At 41.1% G+C, this 22,362-nt stretch overlaps 1 non-coding gene across 1 annotated transcript; it reads left to right on the top strand.

Annotated features, from left to right (window-relative positions):
* Positions 1-17,649: 17,649 nt before the first annotated feature.
* LOC131228268 (small nucleolar RNA R71) lies at positions 17,650-17,756 on the top strand. The gene has a single exon (XR_009162779.1). It is a non-coding gene; the product is annotated as a small nucleolar RNA R71 (small nucleolar RNA).
* Positions 17,757-22,362: the final 4,606 nt, after the last annotated feature.

Raw genomic sequence — 22,362 nt, 5'->3', positions numbered from 1 at the left:
CAGCAGCAGTGTCAGCGCTGCCTTCTTCCTCTTTTTTCTTTTTTTTTTATTTGGGGTTTTCTTAAGGTTTTCCATAGGTGGGGCCCGCATCAAGAAAATCGGACCCCGCCATTGGTCTCCATGTCCCCATACACACCTATCAAGCCTAATATTGGGTATATTTCGGTGTACAGAAGTATCGAGGTGTATTTCAACGACAAAAATTGTTATTCTCAATGCTATGGGCCGCTAGGAACTAAGATTCTATTTATTTTTTGGCCCAACGCATAAAATGATCTAAGGAAGAAGATGGACGGCTTGGATTAGGCACATGCATCAAGCTTGGGCTTACATGAGTGGCCCACTCCAAAAGTGTTTTTTTTTAAAGCTTGCAAGTACACACCCTGCCAGTACACGCACTCCATGCAGCCACTCCCCTAGCACATCCAGCGTCCAGAGACGCTGGACGGCATGGACAAACAGGGCATCATGGTGGGTCCCACACGTACATGGCCCACCCGTTTGGATCACCTGATACTTGCATTCTCCCTTCCATCTGGGCCCGCTGATGGGCTGGATGGTGTAAATCCAACACATCCGTTAAGTGGGTCCCACATGAAGGTGAATGGCATGGATAAAATTTAAACTTCATGGTGGGACACACACAATAGATGGGTCACACACCCATTCATCATCACCATCATACAAAGAAAGAGAGAGAGAGAGAGAGAGAGAGAGAGAGATACGGTGAGATAGAGGGTGGCCCCACCACTATGGGCCCCTCATGAACACAATACATACATCATAATGGGTCCCACCAACAAGTGGGCCCAAAAGTTGAAATCAACGGTGGATCACCCACCTCTAAGCCTCATCCTTGCTCCCTTAGCCTTCTATGCTCCTTGCCTTACCTTTTGATGGAGGTTGATGGACTTTTGATGGTGAGGATGAGAGTTGAGAGGGTGGGCCACACTTGGCTTTGGGGAGAGTGTTTGGACGTTGGAATTTTAGGTTGCTTTGGAGAGATTGAGAAATGAGAGAGAGGGAGTGAGGTGATGGGAATGATATGGATGGGGTGATGTAAGGAAGGGTGTGGGTTGAGTTGAAAATTTGTAAAAGTGGTATGGGTGAGTTTGAAAATTGTAAAAGGGAATGGTGAGGTGGAGAGAGAGAGTGGACTTTTGAAAAAAGTAGGGATGGGTTGTTGTACTTAAGTATGGTTGTACTTGAAATTGATTGATTGATTGATTGATGTGACATATCGTAGAGATTCTCTCGATATTCACAACGCGCGACGTTTTTTCGAAACAAACGCTGGCCTACATCTCCTGGCCTGGGTATTAGTTTGGTATGCGAGTCACGGCGTTGGAACCGCGACGACGATGCGGTCGCTAAGATATAGGTTTCGGTTTGAACCGACTTAGGTATGTGGGACCCGGTTTAAGATCGCGCGCAAACGTCGGATATGGTGGGAAGGTTGCCGGAATTCAACCGGAAGGACCGTGGAAGCTAATGGAATGGTACGGACTAGGACACTGGTCTTACACTTAGATACGATGTTTCCCGTATATTACACATATATGTAAACTATGTTGATTTTAATGCATTCCAAGTGTTTGTTGAAATGTTTGAATGAGTATGGAATTATGATTTGTGTTTGCTATGATTTATGTTTGAGGCTACATGATGGTTGTACGTGTGGCAATTCCTATGTGGAAGGATTTGCTATGATATGTGTTTTAACTAATTTATTTCAAGTATGTAATATGTGTAGTCTAAGTGTTTATTAAAATGCCTGAATGAGAAAATGATTGTTGAAATGTCTTTAATTAGGATGTTGAGATATGATTCTCAATTCTCTTATAAATAGTTACAATTTCCTTCATATAACCTATCTTACTACTACGTGTTTTATGGATAACTGTCTATGCATGTTAACATGTACTCCAGGTGCTCGTTTAAATGCTTATATGATATTTATATTTGAATTTGTTGCTACATACTGTTTTGACTAGCACATATGAATACCTATTGTATTTGAAGTGTGATTGGGGCTACAATGTAGTCCAGGCAATCGGTAATGGTTTACGATGGGTGGCTGAATTGATTTAGCCATGATGGATACGTTCGATGAATTCGAGTCGTACGTCGTTTGACGGCAGTGGTTATGCCACGCGGAATGCTTATGCACTCCATATCGATCAAGTCAACGTGCGCTCGTACTAGTCGACCTCGTCAAGTAACCCGATTAACCCAATGTACTGCTTGAATCTAAGGTACCAAACTCACCAGTGGAAACCCCTTTAACCTTGGTACCTCAATCCACTAAGACTCATGAGCCGGGCATGGTGGTATGGGACACCGTGGTCGAGCTGTCGGCCTACGCTGGGGTGACAAGCCTCCTCGTAGTAACCAGTGAGCAACCCAAACTCGTGAGCTGAATACGGTAGTATGAGACACTGTATTCGAGCTGTCAGCCTACCCTTGCGCAGCCTGGCTGTGGTCCCCAGTTGGGTTGGTGATGAGCCTTCGAAAATAGACTGCCAGTTGGTAGGGTGTGAGTCGTAGTGACCTCGAGTGTACTCTGAGACTGTGTTGAGGCGACGAGTCTTTCCGTAGCAACCAGAGTACAAACTGGGCCTACACTGATAAGGTGACGAGCCCTTTGTAGCGACCTAGAACCGTAACAGTGTATGAGATTTACTAGGACTGACGACCTTAGAATGGATCATCGTTTGGGAATTGATATAAGGGAGGTACCTTAGCTTCCCAATTCTGCTGTATGAAAAGGACTAATAAGAACTTGGTAATCACGCTCATGCACCGCACTGCATGTGCCGTTTGGCGTTGAGTAGAGAGCACGAGGAAGTGACTGACATGCACGGTCATTAGATGAAGATCGCAGAGGGAGTGCAGGCGAGGGCATGCATCATTTATACATACCATTCTTGCATTAATCAGAGTACTTATGGATGTTTGATTGTATTATTTTATCATTACTGCTTGACTGAATTGAGAACATGTTAACCTTTGCTTTATTGTTCCACTGAGTTGATCACTCACTCCCATGTTACGGGACGGTATTTTAAACACCCACCTGACCCTGTTTTAGTTTCAGATGATGGTGATGCGTATGAGGCGGAGCCGGACTTTTATGATGATGAGGAGGGTTTCTCCTATATGCAGCTATCAGGCGGGTCTATGTAGACCGTGTTCTGATCGACAGGGCTTACAGGGATGCTAACTAGATATCATTACACTCGTTATTATTGTATTTTGGAGCACACATGTATATTCATTTTGTACATTTTGGGGGTATACATATACATGTTTAACCTAGTAACTTGATCATACTTCGAAGACTTACTACAGTTCATATATCTTATACATCTAATACAGTCTTCCGCTTGTAAAATTCACTTGTCTCTGGAGTATGATATGCTGTTTTGGTATAATCTCATTCATGTTTAATGCACCAATATGGACAACATTTAATCATTATTATCTATATTGCATAAGTGATGCGTTCGAACTCGGGAGTCGAGTTTGTGCTCGACCCCCGATTTTCAGGGCGTTACAAGATGGTATCAGAGTATGATTTGGATTAAACTGGCCTGGGTTATGGTAACACGACGCACTCTGACTTAGGAAGGGGGTGATGGAATCTAGAAACCACATTAGAATCCCAAGTTTCGCCGACAGGCGAGACTAAATACTGTAATTTAGTCCATAACATATCTTCGATCACGTGAATCGACCTAAGTCGCCTCTAGGCCGTCAGTTGATAAATTTGAATCGTTAGTTGACAAATTCTAAACTTAGAAATAGATGTCTTTAGGCAATGGATCGATCATAATACTTCATTAACTTTCCAGAACTCAATCCCAAAGCGTAAAGTCCCTTTTTAACCATTTTCCTTCGAAATCTCACCTTTCACAATCCTATCCTTCAAAGTTTTCTAAGTACATTCATAATACACACTAATCCTAGGGTATAAATGATGAAGAATAATACCAAAACTAAAACTTACCATAAATAGTAAATAAATGGATAAAATGGGTTTTTGACCCTTAACATTTTGGAATCCAACAAAATAAATAGGTTAGTTGGATAGATTAGTGTCTCCTACCCCAAAATCATATATTGCACGTCAAATAAACTCATTCTGGTTTGCAAATTGGACCCGAAAATGCCTCACACGGACACGGGGGTCAAACGACACAAATCGAGGGGACCCGAGGTGGGTCCCGCATGTATCCGGCACCCTCGGGGGGGGGGGGGGAGGACCTCGACCCACCGATGACCCCTCGCCGAAAGTTCCAGAGACCGGCAAGGACCTCGTCGGTTCGGCGAGGCCTCGCCAAATTACGGGCCTGACAGGGCCACAGTGGGCCGGCGGCCCGTTTTCAGCAGAAAAATTCTACAATATACGTCCGACTTTGAAAAATCATATCTCCGTCGTTATAACTCCGATTTAGGTGATTCAAAATCCAGATTGAAGCTTGATAAGTATAGTTTCATATAAAAATAAGTGAAAATATAATAAAATTTTTAATATAAATAAATACAGGTCATTGTGACAACTGTCCCAAATAAATTAGCGTGGACAGCTGCTGCTTCTCAAATTTTTAGAATTTTTCTACAAGACGAAATCTAATGAAATTTGACGAAAATGAAGTAAACTTAATGAAGAACTAGTAAAAAAATAATTAAAATAATATGCAAATTAAAAGTACCAGAAAAAGGATAGAATTACCCTAGGACGACATTGAGTATTGGTACTCCTAGATTTCGAAAAATCTGACAGTATAGGAAATCTACTGATGTAATAACCTGAACCCTAGGACCTCCTTAGATAGTATGGGCATATGTGTAGTACTTGAACGTAGTTAAATTTAAGTTCGGGCAACTCAATTTCAACCAGACGACTTTTAACCCTAAGTGATAAAACATCTTCTTGTATTAGAAATGGTACGAAATCATCTAGTATATGAGCATAGATTTTGGATTACAACTATTAGAATACAGCTACTCTCAAGTTAAGACTAGGATACTAGTTACATTAAGGAATGTAAAAGACTGATTATACTAAGGTAATTGAAATATAGACTTAGTTAGTTGTCATGATTAAGTTAGAGTGAGACCTCGTTCCTTTGTTGAATTTCCTTACTACTTATAGGCTTATTTAATAACTCTTAGGAAGCTTGCTTTGATTCGAAACTAGTCACACTCTACGAACAACTCATCGGATTGAATGTTAGGTCAAATCAACGCACCCCCTAGAATTGCCTTCTCAAGGACTTGATACACTCGGGAACACGGAGTAGAGGAACTATATATGAGTGAAGTATTCGCTGTTTAAATCGAATTTTCAATCTTAGTAGTTGCCCATGAACTCAATGCTTTGATCAAGTAGAAAGTCGGGATCAACTAGGATTAAGAACTGATACGACAAACTTTCTGTCATAGCTAGGCAGAAGGTCCATGTTTCCAATTCAGACCCACTACACAACTTTCCTTCCGTGTTGGCCCAACCACTTACAACCACATGTTTCATACTTCGTCTTTGAGAGGTGTTGAGAATATATAGCCAATAAAGATTTTTCTTTTTAGGCTCAAGAAATTTCTTAAATGGGCAACAGACAGTTAGGAATTAGATCTCGAATCACAAACCATTCTGGCTTACATATGAACTTAGAAGGATAGTCTGCCCATTAACCTGTTTTGTCTAACTTTCTTATTTACTACCAATGTATAGATTATCTTACGGTATTAAACTGGACATGATTAAAGAGAGTAAGTCAGGATCGTAACAAAAGTTCCTTCTTGGGTAGAATTAGAGATCTTGCCACAAACTCACACCCGCCCCTAGAATCAACAACAACACCCATCATTTTAGCTTCTTTCTATAACCATAGGTACCAATACCATAGCACACATCATCGATGGAAGGAAGACCAATGTATTGGGAGATCGTATCCCATTTCATGTCAAGGATAGGTCCGAAATTACACCTTGTTCCGACATACGGATCAGGACATAGATCCTTGAGCCTTGGGGTGAAAATAATTTTTAAGGGGGGTAGAACATTATGAGCCTAATCTAGTTAGGTCAGTTAATGCTTCCATTTAATCAAAGTGGCGCAGCGGAAGCATGGTTGGCCCTTGCCCCACTGGCCCAGGATCGAAGGAAATTGATCCAGGTTAGATGAAAGGATAGGTCACTAAATAGGAGCTGAACCTTCGTATTAAAGAATAGGCTTAACAATAGTTACGAGTTAAGTCACAATAAACAAAGTTAGTGTATCCGCAAATGTTAATAGAAACTTTAGCCAATTCTATACTATTAGAAACCTTCTTAGGATGATCTATTACGATATTGATTTACCCCTTCCTCGGACATAGATTAAAACGAGGACTCTCTTAGACCAAGACCTAAAGGGCAACCTTAGAAATAGGAAATTTGAACCTTTCAGTGATGGGCATTCCCTAAGCTTTTAGAGTGATCGGACTATGGAGTTACTGAAATATACAACTACGAAACATTCGCGGCTTGACCCAATTCTCAATCCTGGGCGACTACCAATGGACTCATAACTTGACCGAGTAGAAGACCAGGAGCCACCAGGACTAGGAAGGGATACGATGAGCCTTCTACCCTGGTCAGGTAGATGATCGATGTATCGGGATTAAGCCCACTATAATCGTCTCTTCGTGTTGGTCAAACATTAAAAAAAAAGCTACTTACTCTAAATAGATGGGAATCGTCTTTAAGACTCTAAATAGGGAAATAAATCCATTGTAGCAAACCATTAAGATATAAGAGATAAAGAAATAAGATTTTAAGGGGGGTAGAGACTAAAATGTACCAGACTAGCATGGACAATGTACACCCTACCACGCATATAAACTTGAAATAAATAAAACATAGGCAAATGAAATAATCAAATCGTTATTTATTCCTCTTAGGCAATTTTGGGGACGAAATTTATTTTTAAGGGGGGTAGATTGTAACATCCCGGATTTTTTTCCAACTTGGCAATGGACGTCCTTGGACGTAGAACTGCCCTAGGACCTTATTCTGTTGTAATCATGGCGTAATTTAGTTAAATATTAATAGCTTGGATCACTTTTTACATTAACTATAAAGGCCCAAGTACCACCTCAGGCAGAAATCAAATAGGACCAAATCCTTTAGAAACAAAACGAGAATTAATTTAGTGTTAAACTAGATTCTCTGTGCAATGGGCCCTAATCACTTTAAATACAAACTGCAAGACCCAAAACGAGTAGAATCGATACCGCTACGTACAATACCCTAAAACTTAGAATCAATCTCTAAACCTAGTTGCTCTCGGGAGCACCTTGAAACTTTGTATCAGACTTGGATCACATGTCGAAAGTCCGGTTACTGTGAAACCATATGGCTAGGACCGCCTCACTGGACTTTACATCCATCTCAAAAATCAAGTCCTAATGATACCCAGAAACGTACAACTTGGGTCCGAAGCGAAGTGTGTGAGAAATGCGAATATCTTTAGAAAACGAACTGAAACTTAAGTGAATTGAGTCAGTTCACTTACAGGGCAAATCTGAAGATTCTGACCATCAGAATCTGACCCAACTACACCCTCGGATCAGGAAAAATTTTCAACACATGTCAGTACACCTGCTGCCCTGATCGAGTACCGGTGACTGTTGAACTGAAACTGGTCCGCCACGGTCGATTTGTAAATCCGATCGGACCAAAAACTTAGCTTGACCTAGATCCAATGTCAGGGAGCTTAAGTCCGACCGCACGCAGAAAAGGGGCCTCCAGAAGTATACCATGGCCTTGGGGCCATTGACATCGATTCTGGGCTTATAAATAGCCCTTAAACCCCCCTCACTCTCAATCCATACGAATTTCTTAGAAACCCTAGGTGAGAGAGAAAGAAAAGGAGAGAAAAGAGGAAGGAATGAGGAGAGATTCTTGGGGATTGTTGTTAGGATCTTTTCCCACAACTCCACACGCCGTTTCGCTTCTCTACTACGCTACTCAACTTGTTTCGATTCCGATTTGGGTAAGAAATCCTAACCCTAAACTGATATAGATATCCAAATAGAGCAATAGGCGAAATAGCTAACCTATTTCATGAATCAGGTAGCCGTTGTGCCGTAGACAAAGACTTAGCTTTTAAACTGAGTTCGATACGAGTCTACTGGTGAAAGGTGCAGACTATAAATGTTTATGTTATAATTTTTAAGGCTTTCAATGTCAATAATGATTTATGACTGACTTGATTGCTATCTCATATGCTTAGATACGATGTTTCCCGTATATTACACATATATGTAAACTATGTTGATTTTAATGCATTCCAAGTGTTTGTTGAAATGTTTGAAGTATGGAATTATGATTTGTGTTTGTCATGATTTATGTTTAAGGCTACATGATGGTTGTACGTGTGGCAATTCCTATGTGAAAGGATTTGCTACGATATGTGTTTTAACTAATTTATTTCAAGTATGTAATATGTGTAGTCTAAGTGTTTATTAAAATGCCTGAATGAGAAAATGCTTGTTGAAATGTCTTTAATTAGGGTGTTGAGATATGATTCTCAATTCCCTTATCTATAGTTACAATTCCCTTCATATAACCTATCTTACTACTACGTGTTTTATGGATGACTGTCTATGTATGTTAACATGTACTCCAGGTGCTCGTTTAAATGCTTATATGAGATTTATATTTGAATTTGTTGCTATATACTATTTTGACTAGCACATATGAATGCCTATTGTATTTGAAGTGTGATTGGGGCTACAATGTAGTTCAGGCAAGCAGTAATGGTTTACAATGGGTGACTGAATTGATTTAGCCATGATGGATACGTTCGACGAATCTGAGTCGTATGTCGTTTGACGGCAGTGGTTAGGCCACGCGGAATGCTTACGTACTCCATGTCGATCAAGTCAACGTGCGCTCGTACTAGTCGACCTCGTCAAGTAACCCGATTGACCCAATGTATGTTCATCATGTATGGACGCTACTGCTTGAATCTAAGGTACCAAACTCACCAGTGAAAACCCTTTTAACCTTGGTACCTCGATCCGCTAAGACTCATGAGACGGGCATGGTGGTATGGGATACCGTGGTCGAGCTGTCGGCATACGCTGGGGTGACGAGCCTCCCCGTAGTGACCAGTGAGTAACCCAAATTCGTGAGCCGAATACGGTGGTATGGGACACTGTATTCGAGCTGTCGGCCTACCCTTGCGCAGCCTGGCTGTGGTCCCCAGTCGGGTTGGTGACGAGCCTTTGAAAATAGACTGTCAGTTGATAGGGTGTGGGTGGTGTGACCTCGAGTGTACTCTGAGACTACGTTGAGGCGACAAGTCTTTCCGTAGCAACCAGAGTACAAACTGGGCCTACATTGATAAGGTGACGAGCCCTTTGTAGCGACCTAGAACCGTAACATCGTATGAGATTTACTAGGATTGACGACCCTAGAATGAATCATCATTTGGGAATTGATATAAGGGAGGTACCTTAGCTTCCCAATCCTACTGTATGAAAAGGACTAATAAGAACTTGGTAATCACGCTCATGCACCGCACTACATGTGTCATTTGGCGTTGAGTAGAGAGCACGAGGAAGTGACCGACATGCGTGACCGTTAGATGAAGATCGTAGAGGGAGTGCAAGCGAGGGCATGCATCATTTATACATACCATTCTTACATTAATCAGAGTACTTAGGGATGTTTGATTGTATTATTTTATCATTACTGCTTGACTGAATTGAGAACATGTTAACCTTTGCTTTATTATTCCACTAAGTTAATCACTCACTCCCACATTACGGGATGATATTTTAAACACCCACCAGACCCTATTTTAGTTTCAGATGATTGTGATGTGTATGAGGCGGAGCCGGACTTTTATGATGATGAGGAGGGTTTCTCCTATATGCAGCTATCAGGCGGGTCTATGTAGACCGTGTTCTGATCGACGGGGCTTACAGGGATGCTGACTAGATATCATTACACTCGTTATGATTGTATTTTGGAGTACACATATATATTCATTTTGTATATTTTGGGGGTATACATGTACATGTTTAACCTAGTAACTTGTTCATACTTCGGAGACTTACTACAGTTCATATATCTTATACATCTAATACAGTCTTCCGCTTGCAAAATTCACTTGTCTCTGGAGTATGATATGTTGTTTTAGTATAATCCCATTCATGTTTAATGCACCAATATGGACAACATTTAATCATCATTATTTATGTTGCATAAGTGATGCGTTGAAACTCAGGAGTCGAGTTTGTGCTCGACCCCCGATTTTCAGGGCGTTACATATTTCCACCTTTGAAGATAAATGAGATAGCATTATGAATGTCCTGTCCGATCACGTTCCAGCACGAAATGAAAAAACTTACAGAAAACCCATCAGAACCTGCCACGCTATCAATTGGCATGGACAAAACTGCCGATTGGACTTCTAACAGGGAGGTGGGAGCCAATAAACTCTCATTCTGAGCCGGGGTGACGAGATTAGGAATGCATTGGAGCAAATTATGGTCCATCTGACAATCGACAACACTGAAAATCTGTTGGAAATGGGCGACCGCTGCGGCCTTCAACTCCTCCCGGTCATCCACGATTTGCCCTGTTTCCAATTCCACCTAACAGATGAGTGCTCTATGTTGTCTCTCCATAGCAGTGGCATGAAAAAACTTCATGTTTCTATCTCCCTCCATCAGCCAGTCCACTCTCGATTTTTGCTTCCAAAAAATCTCCTGCATCAGCTCCAATGAAGCTAACCTGGGAAACAGTGGAGATGGAATTGTCCCATCCATGTTCCATCCACCCACACCTTACATAGGCACTCCAATCCATGACTTCATGATGTAAAGCTGGTAGCAAATACTTTCGTGGCTAAAAAAAAAAAAAGAAACTTTCATGGCAAAGATAGAATAGAGAAGGCCCGAAGAGGCAGAAACGATCTGAACCATCAGAACCTTAAATCAGTCATATCTCACAAACCATGATGAGTTTTCAACATATTATATGATTTTGGGGTAGGAAGACCTACTTAAGCCAACCAATCCCACTATGCGGTCCCAAGCTAGATTTACAAGATTCCATCAGATTGATGGTTAAAAGTCTCATTTAGTTTCGCTTTTATTATAAATAGTAAGTTCTAGTTCTAAGTATAACTTTTGATACTTTGAGTTGTAGAACATGAAAAGGGCGTAGAAAAGTTAGGGGAATAAAGTGGTTGGGCCAAATTGGATACCTATTATTTTTTGCTGAAAACCACCAAGTCTAACAGGAATAGAGGTCGTCTATAAATAGTAAGTTTACTATTTATAGTAAGTCATGCTTTTAGGGTGTTTGAGTTGGAGTCCAAGTATAAAACTCCATAAGTTTGAGTTCTTTATTTAAAGAGTTGTAATTCATTTTTTAATTTATCTATCATTAATCAAATTATTTTAAATTTATTAGAAATTATTCCTGCTTTCATCACTCGTGGATTCGAGGAAGCTATACGAGGAGTTTAGAGAGCTCTGTGGATTTAGAGTAGTTATCCCTTAAAGAAGACAGTGATCGACCTCATCACGTCCCTCCCTGCGCCAAGTGGTATCAAAGCGAGGACTCCCCTCGGGCCGATGGTAACTAACGATGGAGTGGACTAAAATCCCGTGAATGGTGGTCCAATGATTCGTTATGTATCGGAAAGAATGGAAGCTTTTCACCGGGAGAGTCAGTTGACCATGCAAGGGTTGCAAGTAACCATAAACAGTATTATGGATGCACTAATGATGTTTTATTTAAACCAACATGATTTAAATGATTTTTAAACTCGCAAGTATACGAATCATATGTAAATACGGTACGTATTACGAGATCGTTCCCACGAGGACTGATTGTCACAATTCAAAATTAAAAACTCTCCTTAACTAATCCAACAAATATTTGAGATAGTAATTGAGTAAACTAAACAACAATCAATGGAAAAATAACCAAGAATAATGAGGAAAGTTCAATCAAAGAGAAGAGCACTAGGACTTTCGAATCCACCCCTAATTATCCTAACCCTTGTTTTGTCTGTTGATTCACCTTGATCTAGATTGATACCACTTATACAGAGAAAGCACAATCTGTGTCCTTAATCGGGCATACAGACTGTCTAATTCCTTTAAGCAATGCCATGAATGACATATCCCATGTCCTTGGTCGGGCACATGGAATGTACAATTCATTAAAGCACCCTGTTTCTTCCTCTATAGGAAACCTGTTCTTGATCAGACACAAGCACCTATAATAAGCATCCAAACAACATCCATATATATACTTTGGTCAAGTTCATAGATGGAGAAGTATAGAATTTAAACCCATAAAGCCCACTTAGAGAAAGAAACAAATTAATTGATATTCAAAGTAAATCAACCAAAACAAAAGCGAATCAAATTAGGAGCTTCATCTCAGCCCTAGCTGAGAGATTAGTGACCCATAAAATCCATTAAATAGATGAAATAAAATTCATAAAAACAAGGATCATCAAACCGATCGATCTCTCTCTTATTTCTTCTCTTTCTTCTCTCTCTTCTCTCCCTTGCTCTAAGTCTAGAATTCCCTGGCTCTGAATGCCTTTCCCACGTCCAAAACTCCCCTTTTATAGCTGCTGGATGGCTGGGGTCGGTGGCAGAGTCATAGAAGGACTCGGAGTACAAATTTTCGCAGCCGTGATCAGTGGGCCCCACAGAGGTATTTTCTGGAAAATTCACCCCGTCCATTGGATTCAGGACGAAATTTCAGTCAAAAATGGGTGGTTTTGAACGTCCATTGACGCGGCCCACAGAAGAAATCACGAAAAAATCAGTTTTAAACATTGCAGAGCAGTCCGTTTGTGGCCACTGTACCGCGCACGTGTGTACGCATGGGAGTGGAATATCAGCATGGTTTTGTAGTATTCATGGCCCTCTACACGATGAACGGCTCAGATCTTCCGTACAGGTGACGTACGGGGCCCACTAATTTTCGCAAAAACTGGCAGCGGAAGACGCTACGCGGACGCGAATCCGATGGCTGTGGCGATGTTGGGTCCCACTTCGCAGGTGCTTTGATAAATCTACTCCGTACATTAGATTCAGCTCGAAAAATCAGTAGGAATTGACTGGTTCTGGGGTGGATTTGGTGCAGCCCACGCGGCTTTCTATCTTGCCGTCCAACCTGCGTTTGAACGGTTAAAAACCTATCTATGCTATCATTTGAAGTTTTTGCCACCTAGGCAATGCTAATGGTCTTCATGTAAACCTGATGAACGGCCCAGATCATGCATTTAGGTAATGTGTGGGGCCCACAACTGAGGACAGCCGTCGGCAGCGTTAATGCTGGGAACGGCTGTGCCGTTTTCGACGAAGACGCCTCGGGTCAGCACTTGCGCTGACCCTTCAACCGTCCGGTGTAGCGCCAGCACATGTGCACTTTATGCACGTGCTCACGCATGTGGGGCCCAATGTAATGTTTGTGGGAAATCTGCACCGTCCATCCTTTCCTTCATATAATTCCAACCGCCAAAACCAAGTTTGAGGCAGTTCCAAATATCAGGTGGGCCCCAAAGTGAAGATTAATGGGCTGATCTGTCCGTTGGACCACTTCCCGAGATCCTCAATGGCTGAAATTTAATATGTACGGTTAATTTATGGTCCCCATCACATGTATGAAGTTTCGGGTTGATCGGATGGTGGAAACCATGTGATCTTGCATTCTGGACGTCCTTCGGGCCCCGTTGGCTTGCTTTCCTCAAATCCCAGGCGTGTAAAATCTTCACTATTGGTTTTTTGGAATCTATCCCGTGCTCTGGTAATTTTGGAGTGCTAAATCCATGTTTTTAACATCATCTTTCAATACCCACTCCTGATTTCATCCTGTAATAAAAACACGAGTAAAATCTGGCATTAAACATTCTCATGTATGTAAAATCAGGAAATTACTGGTTTGATATGCAATATTCGATACTCATCACAACCCCCAACCAGCATTTTGCTAGTCCCAAGCAAAACATGCGAAAAATAATTTTAGAAATAAAAGACGATTCCTGTAAACTCAAGTGACTTGTGAACAGATAGCTGAGATGTGAAAATTCTAAGATTCATGAATGGTAAGTAGAATTTTCTCCTGAAATCAAGCTCACAGTAAACTTCATAATCAAGTTCAACATATTAATCCATTAATTAGAACATTCCTAAACATTGAGTTCCACAGGTGTATAGTATAATCTCAGCTTACAATCATTAAGAGTTCCAATAATCAATTTCATGCTAAAATTGGTAATTAACAACAGAATTCTTGACAACCAACACTAGCATTTTAGATTAACCTTTCAGCCTTCATTTTTTTTTTTAATTTATTTATTTATTTTCTTTATGAACAGTACGCCAAGGAAGGGAATCAAATCCTCACCTACAGGGAGCAAACCTATGGTGAAAACTCGTCGCCTCATTTTTTATAAGTCAACTATGGAGAATCAAATCTACACCTATAGGGAGCAAACCTATGGTGAAGATTATGTGACTTATCCTTTTAATTCTTCTTTTTACCAAGTTAATCATTCAGTTATCGAACCAAAACTTAATGTGCAAGCGAGATGTGATATGTGAAATCATGACTCAATCAATGTTTACAACGTCTAATCATGGATTAACAATTCAAAATTGACTGTGAAATCAAGCAGATGGCCGAATCCAAGAGTCATTAGTTACCAACATCATGTATCTTATAATGTTAAAATCACAACTATCCTTCAAAATCACTTTGAATTCAATAGAAATTCAAAAAAATTTTAAAATTTTCACAAATTTTTCTCAAGACCAAGAAAATACTGATTAGGTACCCTAATCTCCCACCCCCAACATAAAATCTACATTGTCCTCAATGTAAAAGAAATAAACAAACAATGCATATGGGACAACGAGAATAAAAGAGGAGTGATGAAAAGATAATACCTGGATGGAGAATCAAAAAGCTTTCTCAAAATTTGTGAAAAATTTCAACGTAAAAGCGAGTTAGCACAAGAGAGAAATCAACATAAGCAAAGATAACAAAGAGAAAAACAAAAGAAGATCCTACCTATACCACTTTCGCAGGTGCTCTCGATTGCATTTAGCGCATGCAACAAGCCTTTAAACCCCTAGGTTACCCCTAGTGGACGAGTTGTAGTCTCGTGAGGGTTTGCAGTAATGTTACCCACAAACATTGAAGTAACTAACTAAGAAAAATGAAAATGAATGAAATAAAAAGCAATACAATAAAGCAAAAGGCTGGGTTGCCTCCCATGAGCGCTGAGTTTAACGTCTTCAGCCAGACAAGAACGGACCATGAATGAAATAATCTTTATAACCAGGGTCCGCCAAAGAAATTACCTCAACACTTTCATTAACCAATCCCAGACAAGTGATGTGAGTTCCCATGAACTGTGCTATCTGAAATAAGGCAACTGACACTGTCGTCAAATAATTTAAGGACTTCTGCTCGAACGACTTCTTCTATGTTAGGATCACGCTTCCTTTGCATGTTATGCGATATTACCACAGCATGATCCATCCATACAGTGGGGCATACTCCCTGGATTTTTTCTATCTTCCGTTCAATTGCTGCCTTATATGCTCTAAGAACATTAAGCAGCCTGCTCGCCTTTGTCTTCTCAGAGTTACAAACTGTGCTGTCAGGAAGAGTCTCAGAGGGATGAAGAGGTTCCACTTTCGCTCTCCATTTTTCAGTCTCCAATATAGAAGTAGAGTCGAGCAATGCATTGACTTCATGGATGAGACTATCAATGTCAAAATCCATGCCCGATTGTGCTAAGCAGGTCTCAAGAGGATCTTCAAAAGATGTACGAAAGGAGTCCTGCACAAGGCTCTCGATCATGTCCACTTCAAATATGTCATCCAAATCTGAGGATTGTTGTCCTGCATTAAAAACATTGAGTTTAATATTCATGTTACCAAAGGACAATTTCATAACTCCATTCCTGCAATTGATAATAGCATTAGATGTGGCCAAAAATGGACGACCCAAAATGACTGGGATCTGACTATGAAGATTCTGGACAGGCTGAGTATCTATAACTATGAAATCCACTGGAAAATAAAATTTATCAACCTGGATTAACACATCTTCAATAACACCCCGGGCACCTTGACAGATCTATCGGCTAGTTGTAATGTTACCTTAGTCGGTTTCAACTCACCAAGTCCTAGCTGCTCATAAACCGAATATGGTAACAAATTGACACTCGCCCCTAAATCAAGTAATGCCTTCCCGATCTTATGATCTCCTATGCCGCAAGAAATGGTAGGAGCTCCTGGATCCCTAAATTTAGGAGGGGTGTTATGTTGAATCATGGAGCTGAGCTGCTCTGCAAGGAAGACTTTCTTATGAACATTCTGCTTACGCTTTTAAGTGCATAAATATTTAAGAAACTTAGCGTAAGCAGGGACTTGCTTGATAGCGTCAAGCAACGGGATGTTGACTTGCACTTTTTGAAACACATCCAAGATTTCATCAAAGTTATTTCTTTTCTTTATTAGTGCCAGACGTTGAGGAAAGGGTGCTTTGGGCACATAAGGTGGCACATTAGTGGCTCTTGGAGAGTCAGAGAGCTTTTGGACTTTGGATGCATTGGTATGGCTCTCTGCTTCATCTTGATCTTCTGTTTTAGAATTTGATTCATCCCCAGGCATCTCTATTCTGTTATCAATTTGCTTGCCTGACCTAAGGGTAGTGATCGATTTGGCCTGTTCATGATATTGCCCTTGGTTGGAATTGGAGCCAATCTCATACTGTCCCTTTGGATTAGCCTCAGGTTGGCTAGGGAACTTGCCCTTCTCTCTCTCACTCAATGTGGCAGCTAGTTGACCCATTTGTACTTCCAGCTTGGCAATGGATTGTGCATTTGCATGTAAGCTTTGCTGGTTGGCCAGTAAGGTTTGTTGGGTGTCTTTTTGGAATTGGAGAGAACTCTGCATGAAAAGATGGAGTGTATCCTCAAGAGATGGTTTCCTTGATTGTGTAGGCAATTGTTGATATTGTGGAAACTGTCGAGGTTGTTGACTGCCAACTTGGAGGTGCGGTTGCATGGGAGGATTTCCAGATGGTCCTCCTTGTTGTGGTCCTTTTTCCCAAGAGAAATTTGGATGTCTAGCCCACCCTGGGTTGTATGTGTTCGAGTAAGGATCATTCCCAGATTTTTGAAAAGTGTTCATAGCATAAACTTGTTCAGAGAGAAGTTCTGGGAATGCTGCACCAGATGGACAAGACTGCATAGGATGGGCAGGACTAGAACATGTGGCATATGCCTCGACTTGAGCTGTTTGTGGTGGTCCATTATTTAATACCAGAGCATCAACTTTCTTTGTCAGGTTATCAAGCTTGGCGCTCAGCTCTGGCATGACTCCAATCTCATATATACCACCTCTCTTTTGTGGTTGGGGACTTCTGTCACCTCTATTTGAATAATCCCATTGCTGAGAATTTTCGCACAAGGTTTCAAAGAAGTTCCACGCTTCGACATCACTTTTGGTCATGAATGACCCTCCACTGGTGGCATCAACCATGCGACGGTTCTGTGGTGTCAGACCGTCATAGAAGTATTGAACTTGTTGCCACTTCTCAAAACCATGGTGAGGACATTTAAGAAGCAAGTCCTTCCATCTTTCCCAACATTCATGAAAGTGCTCGCCCTCTTTTTGTGTGAAGTTAGTAATTTCTCTACGGAGGGCATTGGTTTTGTGAACGGGGAAGAACTTGTTTAAGAACTTCTTAGACAGTTGGTCCCATGTAGTGATAGATCCAACTTCTAGAGAATTCAACCATGCTTTCGCCTTATCCTTCAAAGAAAAAGGAAACAGGCGTAAGCGGATCGAATCGTCTGAGAAGTTTTGGAACTTAAAGGTGGAGCAAATGTTTAAGAATTCTTTCACATGATGATATGGGTCCTCCTTGTCCAATCCATAAAAGGATGGCAACAATTGTATGACTCCAGGTTTAAGTTCAAAGTGTGCTGCCGTAGTGGTTGGCAACACTATGCATGAAGGCGCATTAAATTGGACAGGAGCTGAATAATCTTTGAGAGCTTTAACTTCAGTCTCATTCGTCATTTCAACAGGATTATTTCTCAATCTTTCATGAATTGTTCTTTCAATCTCAGGATCAAACGGTGCTAGTTCTATATTCAGAGATCTACGTCCTAGCATGAACTATGTTATTGCAATGTAAGAAAGAAAACTAAACTAAGAAGCAACCTAAGAGAAATAAAACTAGACCTAGAAACTATGAGATTCTAAAACAAGTTAAAACTATGTAAATAAGACTGGGAAGAAAGAACCCGGAAAAGGAGATGATTGATGTCTGAAGAATAGGGAGCTCCTCCTTCACTTCCAATTTGGAGATCTATGTTAGATTCTAACTTAGAAATTTATGTCAGGATCCTACAAAACAGGAAATAGGTTAGTTTCTAAAATCAAGAAAAGAACTCTAAGTTAGAAAAAATCCTAAGCTATGAATTATGATAAGAGAGAATCCCAAATTCAATTTGGAACGAAACAGTCCCAAAAACTTGATGTTTTATTTAAACCAACATGATTTAAATGATTTTTAAACTCGCAAGTATACGAATCATATGTAAATACGGTACGTATTACGAGATCGTTCCCACGAGGACTGATTGTCACAATTCAAAATTAAAAATTCTCCTTAACTAATCCAACAAATATTTGAGATAGTAATTGAGTAAACTAAACAACAATCAATGGAAAAATAACCAAGAATAATGAGGAAAGTTCAATCAAAGAGAAGAGCACTAGGACTTTCGAATCCACCCCTAATTATCCTAACCCTTGTTTTGTCTGTTGATTCACCTTGATCTAGATTGATACCACTTATACAGAGAAAGCACAATCTGTGTCCTTAATCGGGCATACAGACTGTCTAATTCCTTTAAGCAATGCCATGAATGACATATCCCATGTCCTTGGTCGGGCACATGGAATGTACAATTCATTAAAGCACCCTGTTTCTTCCTCTATAGGAAACCTGTTCTTGATCAGACACAAGCACCTATAATAAGCATCCAAACAACATCCATATATATACTTTGGTCAAGTTCATAGATGGAGAAGTATAGAATTTAAACCCATAAAGCCCACTTAGAGAAAGAAACAAATTAATTGATATTCAAAGTAAATCAACCAAAACAAAAGCGAATCAAATTAGGAGCTTCATCTCAGCCCTAGCTGAGAGATTAGTGACCCATAAAATCCATTAAATAGATGAAATAAAATTCATAAAAATAAGGATCATCAAACCGATCGATCTCTCTCTTCTTTCTTCTCTTTCTTCTCTCTCTTCTCTCCCTTGCTCTAAGTCTGGAATTCCCTGGCTCTGAATGCCTTTCCCACGTCCAAAACTCCCCTTTTATAGCTGCTGGATGGCTGGGGTCGGTGGCAGAGTCGTAGAAGGACTCGGAGTACAAATTTTCACAGCCGTGATCAGTGGGCCCCACAGAGGTATTTTCTGGAAAATTCACCCCGTCCATTGGATTCAGGATGAAATTTCAGTCAAAAATGGGTGGTTTTGAACGTCCATTGACGCGGCCCACAGAAGAAATCACGAAAAAATCAGTTTTAAACATTGCAGAGCAGTCCGTTTGTGGCCACTGTACCGCGCACGTGTGTACGCATGGGAGTGGAATATCAGCATGGTTTTGTAGTATTCATGGCCCTCTACACGATGAACGGCTCAGATCTTCCGTACAGGTGACGTACGGGGCCCACTAATTTCCGCAAAAACTGGCAGCGGAAGACGCTACGCGGACGCGAATCCGATGGCTGTGGCGATGTTGGGTCCCACTTCGCAGGTGCTTTGATAAATCTACTCCGTACATTAGATTCAGCTCGAAAAATCAGTAGGAATTGACTGGTTTTGGGGTGGATTCGGTGCAGCCCACGCGGCTTTCTATCTTGCCGTCCAACCTGCGTTTGAACGGTTAAAAACCTATTTATGCTATCATTTGAAGTTTTTGCCACCTAGGCAATGCTAATAGTCTTCATGTAAACCTGATGAACGGCCCGGATCATGCATTTAGGTAATGTGTGGGGCCCACAACTGAGGACAGCCGTCGGCAGCGTTAACGCTGGGAACGGCTGTGCCATTTTCGACGAAGACACCTCGGGTCAGCGCTTGAGCTGACCCTTCAACCGTCCGGTGTAGCGCCAGCACATGTGCACTTTATGCACGTGCTCACGCGCATGTGGGGCCCAATGTAATGTTTGTCGTAAATCTGCACCGTCCATCCTTTCCTTCATATAATTCCAACCGCCAAAACCAAGTTTGAGGCAGTTCCAAATATCAGGTGGGCCCCAAAGTGAAGATTAATGGGCTGATCTGTCCGTTGGACCACTTCCCGAGATCCTCAATGGCTGAAATTTAATATGTACGGTTAATTTATGGTCCCCATCACATGTATGAAGTTTCGGGTTGATCGGATGGTGGAAACCATGTGATCTTGCATTCTGGACGTCCTTCGGGCCCCGTTGGCTTGCTTTCCTCAAATCCCAGGCGTGTAAAATCTTCACTATTGGTTTTTTGGAATCTATCCCGTGCTCTGGTAATTTTGGAGTGCTAAATCCATGTTTTTAACATCATCTTTCAATACCCACTCCTGATTTCATCCTATAATAAAAACACGAGTAAAATCTGGCATTAAACATTATCATGTATGTAAAATCAGGAAATTACTGGGTCTGATATGCAATATTCGATACTCATCAACTAATTCTGCCCCAAGCCCAAGACGACAACGCTCAACCACTTGTGATCGTTGTACGGCACAACCTTGTATTTTACAGAGTGTTTCCAGAGGAAAATTTTAGGGCTATCCCAGATGATTCGAGCACTAGCGACGAGGACGTCAGTGGTGTCATTGCCCAATGGCCAGTCTATGGAGACGATCGACTAGATCGTGCTGAAAGAGACTATCTAGGTAAGACTGAACTTTTCAGTTTTAATGACTTATTGCATATAGAAGACTTCATCAATTGGTTAGCCGAAGTAGAGCGGTATTTTGATTACATGGACGTGCCGGAAGAAAAGAAAGTGAAGTTCGTTGCGTTCAAATTGATATCTGGTGCTTCTACATGGTGGGAGCAATTACAACTCTCATATGCCCGGGAGAACAAGGCGTCCATCCGATCAAGGCCATAGATGAGACAACTGTCCATCCGATTATGATTAGGTATTGTTCTAGTAATACCAAATTATCGGTAGGAGAATCAGACCGTCATAGATTATAAAGAAGAATTCCAATGGTTAGCAACGCGTAATAATTTCTCAGAGACTAAATGGCATAAGGTAGCATGGTTCATAGGTGGTTTACGACTGACAATTTAGAACTAAGTCCAAATGCACCCAGTTGGAAATATGGATGAAGCGGTTCAGTTGGTGGGTAGGACAAAAACGCAACTTGTAAGAGTCTTGGCTCAGCCTTATCCTTTGACTCGAGCCCCCATGATGGGCCCCATGAAGGATTTAACGCTGGCCATAGGAAAGGAACCAGTAGGAGGGCGTCCTCAACCTCCTACAATCGTAAACCGTGACATAGAGAGCATTCCATCTAGGCCTCAATGTGTAGCACCCACAATAGTGGGTTCGAGCAAGATTCCAAATCATATGGTCAACTAAGGCCGAACCATTGTTACTGCTATGACCAACTGAGCTACTTATCAAACACTTGCCCTTAACAGCCAACAACTGCCCACTTGGTCATTAACGAAGGGAGTGTTGAAGGTGAGGCAGTAAAAGAATGCCTCATATTTAAAGAGGATGAACAAGCCGCTGAAGAAGGAGCTGGTGACAAAGAATGATTGATCGAGGATCATGGTGAATTAATCATTGGTCGTGAGGTAGTTATTGTACACCCCAAGGAAGGAGGTGCACCCACAATGGCATAATATATTACGCATGCAGTGTACCGTCAATGGTATAATATATTCCGTATGCAGTGTACCGTCAATGACAAGGTCTGCGATATAATCATAGAAAGTGGCAATAACAAGAATATCGTCGCGAAGGTGATGGTGGACAAGTTGTGGCTACCTATGATAAAGCAACATTTTCCTTACTCGATTGGCTAGATAAGAAAGGTGAATGAGACCAAGGTAACTGAATAATGCATTGTCTCGTTTTCAATTGGTAGGAATTATAAAGATTAAGTACTTTGTGACATGTTCAACATGGAAGCATATTATATGTTGCTCAATTGACCATGGTAATTGGATTGTGATACAACCACCGAGGATGAGACAATGTCTATGTCTTCTCCAAGGACGG

Source organism: Magnolia sinica, chromosome 15 (genome assembly GCF_029962835.1).
Source record: "Magnolia sinica isolate HGM2019 chromosome 15, MsV1, whole genome shotgun sequence".
NCBI lineage: Eukaryota > Viridiplantae > Streptophyta > Magnoliopsida > Magnoliales > Magnoliaceae > Magnolia > Magnolia sinica.
This window is presented reverse-complemented; position numbering and strand designations above follow the sequence as displayed.